General features: G+C 34.2%; 1 pseudogene; it reads right to left on the bottom strand.

Moving 5' to 3' along the window:
- Nucleotides 1-6,795: 6,795 nt before the first annotated feature.
- On the bottom strand, nucleotides 6,796-7,763 carry LOC147820610 (olfactory receptor 7G2-like; annotated as a pseudogene).
- Nucleotides 7,764-8,005: the final 242 nt, after the last annotated feature.

The raw sequence follows: 8,005 nt of genomic DNA, 5'->3' as shown, positions 1-8,005 counted from the left end.
ATTAGTCCCCCTAAACTGTCCACTAATTGGTTCAAAATGATCATGAGTGGTGATAAAGATGAAGAGGATTAGGATGATGACATGCCTATAACCATAATACCATCAACTTTTATCAAATTTTCCCAAGTGCCAGTCTCAATGTACTTTATTTAATTTCATCTGCCTAACTGCTTCCAGGATATACGTGCACATATTGTTATTCTTTTTCATAAGTAAACCATAGTGCTTTCTCATATAACTTGGTCCATGTCCTGGGATGGAACTGGGGTGAAGACAGGTTTGAACTGAACATTCTTACTGCGGACACAAGGTAGCTGGGCAAGGTTCTCCTGTTACAATACCATCAGCAACTTCTCGTCTCTGTCACCCGAGCAGATACTCCCTGCTCACTGTGCTCTTTTGAGAGCTTCCTGGTACACCTCTGGGGGGAAGAGTTACTTCTCCTTTATGCTCTAAACATGGGCAGGAGGGCTGAGATCACAGACAGAAATCACAGAATGAGCTCACAACAATGAAGGGCATATGCCTTCTTATACCTGTTGTGAGTTTCCCTTCAATTGTCCATTTCCTCTCTCATTCTTGAAATTTAGCCTTTCTCCATCTCAAAGGAAGACCTGTGGATCCCTACTTTTAACTTTCTCAAGTTTAGCAAACAGAATAAAAAAGTTTATTTTATGTGTCTCTGTGAATAAAATATGTAAATTTGAAACCTTGACTCTACTTATTCTGTCATTATTTTTGAGCCTCAATGTTATCATCAGAGTTGATTCTTAGTTGATCATATGCCAATGAGTCAGGATTAAAGAGATAATCAAAACTACTTCTGTGAGCAAGTGTGTGTGAACATATCTAAAGGAAAATTAATTATTATTGTTATAATATTAAACTAAAAGTTTCTATGATGTGAAGATTTGGATTTTTTATTAATACACGTTTTTAGTACATAATGTTTACATTCATCATGGGAAAGTGGTACATGTACATAAAGCATTTTAATTCCTTTTTTCATTCTGTTTTCCTTTTCTCCCTCTCCTATCCATCCATCTCTTTTTAATAGATTCCTGAAAAAAATCATTTTATATTTTTCCTTAATTCTAATTTTTGTATAAGCCAATATAGGAATTTGGAGGAAAATAACAGAGTCACATTCTTTCCCAGAGTGTGTGACACAGAGTTGCCTACAAAAATAATAAATTATCTGGTAAATATTGAACATGCATACTTCTTTGGCTCACAGAATAAGTGTCATCTGGGTAGCTTGCACACCTTGGGATCCTTTTCTACATCTGCTTACTGGTTTTAGGGATCTTCCATAGGACAAGAGACAAGATCCAAGTCTGTTTTATGAATTGTTTTCGGAATTTATAATTTTCCATGTTGTCATGAAATTGACAACACTTACATTTTCAAGAACCTTTTCAGATATTTTCATAAACATGAAAAAAGAGTCAGAAAGAGAAAAGGTGTGTGTGTGTGTGTGTATGTGTGTGAGCACTCAGGATTGAACGCAGTCTTTGCAGTAACCTATATCCCCAGTCATATTTAAACTTAATTTTATTTTTATGCACTATTAAGCCTTGAACCCATGGTCTTCATATTGAACTATATCTCCAGCACCTTTTAATTTTAAAAAATTGGCCGAGGGCTCCACAAGTTGCTAAATTGCCCTGGCTGAGCTTGAACTTTCAATCTTCCTGCCTCAGCCTCTCAGAGTGCTGGGATTACAAACATGCACTATCATAACTAGCAGAATGGGTAAAAGCTTTTCATGGATTGAGAAATATTATAAGATTCCAAATCATTCTGTGCCCCAGAGCCCAGAGACCAGAAAAACCTGTTGTCTCAGTCACATAATCAATCACATTTAAGGGGAATATAATTGTTATGTGATTGTATTTCATTAGTTAACCTGGAATAAATTCCAATAATGATTCAAGTCTCATTACAAAACAATGTGCAAACATTTATCTTCACCTTCCTTAGGTGTACTACATGTCTAGAGATAAATATTTCTAGATAAGGAAATTTAGCACAGAGAGGCAGAGTGGCTTACCCATCCTGCATAGGAAATATTTGAACAATGTGGGACCCAGACTTTGTCTGCTGACTGTAGTCTCAGGCTGTGACACATCAAGCAGAGCTGAATGATTGCTTCATTTGTAAAATTTGCCTTACTACCACTGAATGAACCAAAGCAGACTGTTTATTCTTCTTCTTGAGATTCAGTAAGTTGATCTGTGAAGCAGGAGAATGAATCAGTGGTTAGTAGGAGCTTTTATGACATATTAGTTGTAAGAGATTATATTAATGATAATGGATTTTATAGCCAAATTTTGATCTCTAACCGGAACTATCACTACTTATATAAACATTTTTATATTGTCTTACCATGGACCAATTGTTAGATAAACTTCAGGAATATTTCTCACTTGATAAGACAGTGTCATTGATAAAAACAGCCATTTCTCTATTGAGAAAACAAATATAGGGAATAAATAGTATCACTGAACATGCACTGGATTTTACCACCCCAACATCTACAAAATGCACACATACCACGTAGGGAGTCTCAGTTCTGTGACAGGAGAGAAAAGCTCAGAATTTTGGTTGATCATTGCCTAAGAAATTTCTCACTTATGTGATGAGAGAAAAGCTCAGAATTTTGATAGACTATTGCTATAAGAAATTGTATTGGAAAAGTTGTTTAATAAAATGAAGTCTAATCTCCGGGAATTAGAGTATTGTTCATCAGTTAGAGGAAGATGTTTCAATATGTACACCACAGAAAGACTTTAATTCAATGTTTAAGTGAAGAAGAAAGTTTTAGATATAATACATATAGTTGCCTACTTGTTACACAAATTTTCAAGAAAACTTACAAATAATTATATTAATTCCCATGTTATGGGATCATTGACAGAAAATGCACTCAACAATTTAATAACAGTTGTTGCATCTGAGAGACAGACATATACAGGAATGGAATTATCCAAGGGTGTAAGAAAACTAAAATATTACTCATTAATATTTCTAATATCCATAAAATATTAATTCTGAAGCAAATAGTAAATGATAAAAATGCACATATGCTATTATCACTTGTTTATTTTTATAAGCCCAAAATATAAATGAAGAGCAAAATAAAAGATAGATAACAGGGTGTAGGGAGATAGTTTCCTCAAATGGGAGGGGGATCAATGATGGAGGGAGGGGGTAAAGAGGGAAGTGGATGAAAAAGGAATTCTGATGTGTTATGTATGTGATCCAAGTCCTCACAAAAAATGCAACATTTATGGACTGTAAACTTGTACTAGGAATGGAGTATTTTCTAGTGCACAACAATATTCAAAAGAGTTGGTGATCAATGCTGAACTACTATAAAACCCTCAAGTAGGGAATATTGTTTAACTGGTTCTAAGCTGGCTAGGGCATTAGTGTATTTTCAATACTCACAGGTAAGTATAATGATCAACTAGGATTGATGATGACTGTTCTAAGCATTTTATGCATTTTACTTAATTTAATTTCTTAAGAATACCTTTGTAAGGTAAGGTTATTTATGATTTCCATTTTATTGATGTGGGAACTCCCAGGATATTTGTTAAATTAGGCTCTCTGTACTTTTCTTTTTCTGTTTTCCCCCAAATTAAACTGTATTGACATGTTAAAGAGAAAGGAGAATTGATTGTAGCCTTCAGGGAGATGATTGGAGGACAGAAATCCCTCCCTCAGGAAAGATAGCAATGAACAGCTGGTGACTTAGATATAAGAAGGCTGGGTGTCAGGCCTGGCTTTGGGGCTCCCCTTCTTAATTCCTCAACTGTCAACATGAGGGTTTCATTCGTGGAGGATGCAACACTTCTAATTGTCTAAGATTAGAATCAACTTAAGGTGATCTGGTCACTCTACAATATGTACATAAAACCTAAGCTCACTCTTTATCTCACAAATATATATTTATTAAAATTTGTCAATAAAATAAAAGAAATAGATTTAAGCACTTTAACTGAGCCATACAACAACTAAAGTGACAGACAAGTGTCAGATACCAAATGTTTCCTTGGCACTGTGAGATGTGGATATAAGTTAATACTGAGTAAAATGGAAATTAGAAAGAAAATATTTCTACTTTTAATTTTCTTTTTTTTTTTTTTTTGAGAAAGAGTGTCGCTCTGTACCCCTGGTTGGCCTTGAACTCACAGTGATCCTCTTGCATCAGCCTCCTGATTGCTGTAATGAAACATATATGCTATCATACCTAGAATCAAAAAATATTTCTTAAATGCTAATTATTATTTAATGACTCATATGTGCAGTATCAATGCCATCTATGGGGTCAGCAATAATGCTATACAGTTTTGTGCATTAAATCAAATTTCAATTTTTGTTAAAATTTGAATCCCATATGAACAAAGGTAGCTGTTATGTTTGAGGAGCCTTTAAAAAGATAATCTAAATTTTTGACCGAGCAATAATTTTCTTTAAAAAACAAAATAAAAACCAAAAAGATAAAAATTCATGAAGATAATTTGCACATAAAAAGTTTTATGGTTATGAACATTTGACTTTAATTCAGAATCCAGATATTATAGTTTTAGCAATTATAAAACTCATCAATATTCTATAATGGATATTTTGTTTTGTATGTGAATAAAATAGGGCTGCATCTTACTTTATTTGAATTAAAATTTTTTATTAATAAGAGACTATTATTCCATTTCATCTATTTTTATTAGTATATCTTTGCCATACAATGATCACATTAATCATGGGGAGTTTGTACCTGTACACAACACATCTGGTTTCTTTTTTCCTACTCCCCTCCCCCATTCAACCCTTTTCCCTTCCTCACTTTCAAAAGCTCTGTTTCCATTTTTTCTTTCCATTCTCTTTTTATTTTTATTTTTATTTATTTATTCTTTTTGATACTGGGGATCAAACTCAGGACCTTGCGCTTCTGAGGCAGGTGCTGAAACCACTAAGCTAAATCCCCGGCCCTCCATTCTCTCTTTTTAAAAAAATCCCTTTTCTTCCCTTCTCTTCCACCTCCCTTGTTTCCTTTATCATTTGAATATGTGTTTCCCACTTCCCAATATCTAGCTTCTAAAAGGATAATTTACTGTTATCAAAAATATATCCCTAATGTTTTACCATTTTAAATATACCTTAGTTGATTTTCTCTAGAGTAGATGTATTGAATGAGGTGACCAGTTCAAAAATCAATGGTTAAACAATTCTGATAAGATTGAGTGTCTCACATGTGAGAAACATTAAGTGCACAGGCCTCAAAAGTTAGAACTATTACCAATGAGGTGTTTTCATCCAACAGATAGACACAGTGCTGGGTACTGTTTAACCTCTTAGCAATCCAATTCTTTAAATATTGGATGATCCAAAATTGCTTATTTTCCCTTATTTTTTATGATAATATAACAGAAAATATAAAAATTACAATTTTTTCAAATGTATTCAATAATTTTCTGTATAAGTTATGTCTTAAAATATTTTGTACATAGCTCAAAATTACAATCTGGGCAGTAGAAGATAGTCTCTTTCTGAATTCTTTTTACATTAATATATTTCTTTGAACAGCTCACTTTACACTGTTGTGTTGGTCTTTCCTTTTTTTCTGTGAGTGATATCATTTCAATAAAACATCTATCCACTAAATGTAATGGTGAAGACATTGATAATGGATGCCGTGGTTGGCATTTTGCTATTCCTTATTTTTCAATTACTTGGTCTATTAGACCTAATCTAAACTGTAAATGATTTCTGAACCTCGTTTGGAATAAATGAAAAGCAAGTTTCATATTGTTTGGTCCAGGGGTGCACAAATATTTTATAATTGTGTATTCCTCACTTTCTATTTAGAAAAGAGCTTGTTACATGTTGGCTAGCACTGTCAATACCACTGATAAAATTATTATAATCATTGCACACTATTGATATTTTTAAAGTTTTAATTCTTCTCTCAAGTCTATAATTTCTATTATATGAATAGTAAGTTGATAAGGAGAAGTCTTTTTGTCTTCCCGTTTCAAAACAGACTTTTCCTCTCTCATCTGTTACATTCCTACCTTTGTACATTTTTTCTTTTGCAGATACTTTGGCACTTCCTTCCTATTCAGTCTCAGTGTCCCACCATTTTGTACTGTAAAAGACTATCACTGAGTTCTGGGGAAATACAACACTTAAATATAATGTACATATGATAAGAGTTTTTATAGATTGCAGCACAAAATTATACATTATTTTTCATGAATAAAATCAAATATCTCAAAAACACCTCAAATTGTTGACATATAATTTTATTATATGAATCAGAAAAATAATGACACTGAGTAGGGAAGATGCTAATATGAATCAAGAAAGATGCACTTGCCTGAAGAAAGTGGCAGTAATTACTTAATTACATATAACAGTCCATTTCTTTAGCATCATGTGAGAGAAAACAATCATGGCTCTATTTATGGGACCACACAGAAGCTCATCTCCAGATATCAGTGCAGAATTTATTCAGTTCAACTACTCCAACATTACCTCTCAGAAACTGATGCATAAAGAATTATTAAAATGGAGGACACAATTCATTTTTTCTTTGAATGAGTCAGAGCAACACCACAGCATTTAAAGGTTGAAATCATTTGTCAAACATCACAAAATTGGATAATCAAAGAAAAGCACAAAGTACAAGTTGAAATGTGCTTGGACATCATACTATGTGGGCACTTTGGAAGATCTTAGTGAGACAGAGCTAGGCTTCTGTCCATCTTGTATTTTTCCCGTTTTTTGCTATTCTATAAACATTAACTCAAAGCCCATGACCAACCATATAAAAGGCTCCCAAGTAATAAGATGATATCTCAGAGCTGTATTCATTTCCTTGTTCCTCAAACTATAGATACAAAGATTCATTTCTTGAAGGATCACAATGTACATCACTAAAGCCACTGTATTAATATTGGAAGAGTTACTAAATGTAGAACTCAAGTGCACACCAAAACCTGTCCCATAGGAAAAGGAAACAACAAAGAGGTGAGACCCAGAGGTAGAAAAAGCCTTATACCTTCCCCCAACTGATGGCATTCTCAAAATACAGGAGACAATTTTAACATAATAGAAAAAATTCCAATGAGAGGAACACCAGAAAATGTGTTTCAAGCTGAATATGTCAGCATAGCATTGGTAAATGTATCAGAACAGGCTAGGTTTATGATCTGATCAAGTTCACAGAAGTGTGGGGTCTTCATGTTTGGGCAAAAGGACAGTGGAAGTGCCATCAGACTGGGGATTAGACAGCACACAATGCTCATGAGCAGGGAGAGTAGAACCAGCAAGACACAGAGGTGGGGGTGCATGGTGACCATGTACCCCAGTGGAAGACAAATGGCCACATACTGGTCATGAACCATGATCACAAGGAGACAATTTTCTAAACAGGCAAAAACTAATAAAAAACAAAGCAGAGAGAAGCATCCTGTGTAACTGATTCTCCAATCCTGTGTATGGGTGTTCACTAGCATCTTTAAGATCATGCTAGTGCTTACACAGATGTCAATGAAGAACAGGTTGGAGAAGAAGAAATACATGGGAGTGTGGAGATGGGAGTCAGAGGTGAAAGCCAGGATGATGAACAGGTTTTCCATGATGGTGACCAGGTAGATAACCAGAAATAGTTTGATGAGTGGCTGCATTTCTGGATCATCTGTCAGTCCCAGCAGAAAGAATTCCAAAACAGATGTTTGCTTTTGGAATTTCATGTTGTTGTTGAATCTATCAAAAGGATAAGGTAAAAACAAAATGAAACAAATGGTTTCTGGCTGAGTAACAGACTCTCTTGGGCATGATAGGAATGAAAATTCTTGATACCACTATGGATGTCTGTTGTATACACTCTGGGAATAAGGACCAGCATTCCATGATTAGCATATATTTTCCATGAATTTAATATTTCTGAAGTGTTTGTAACACTTCTTAAAATAAAGAACAAGTAAGAATTCAC

Source organism: Heterocephalus glaber, unplaced genomic scaffold (assembly GCF_053883595.1).
Source record: "Heterocephalus glaber isolate CG9 unplaced genomic scaffold, H.glaber_assembly_v1.0 deba00001831, whole genome shotgun sequence".
NCBI classification, from domain to species: Eukaryota; Metazoa; Chordata; class Mammalia; order Rodentia; family Bathyergidae; genus Heterocephalus; species Heterocephalus glaber.
This window is presented reverse-complemented; position numbering and strand designations above follow the sequence as displayed.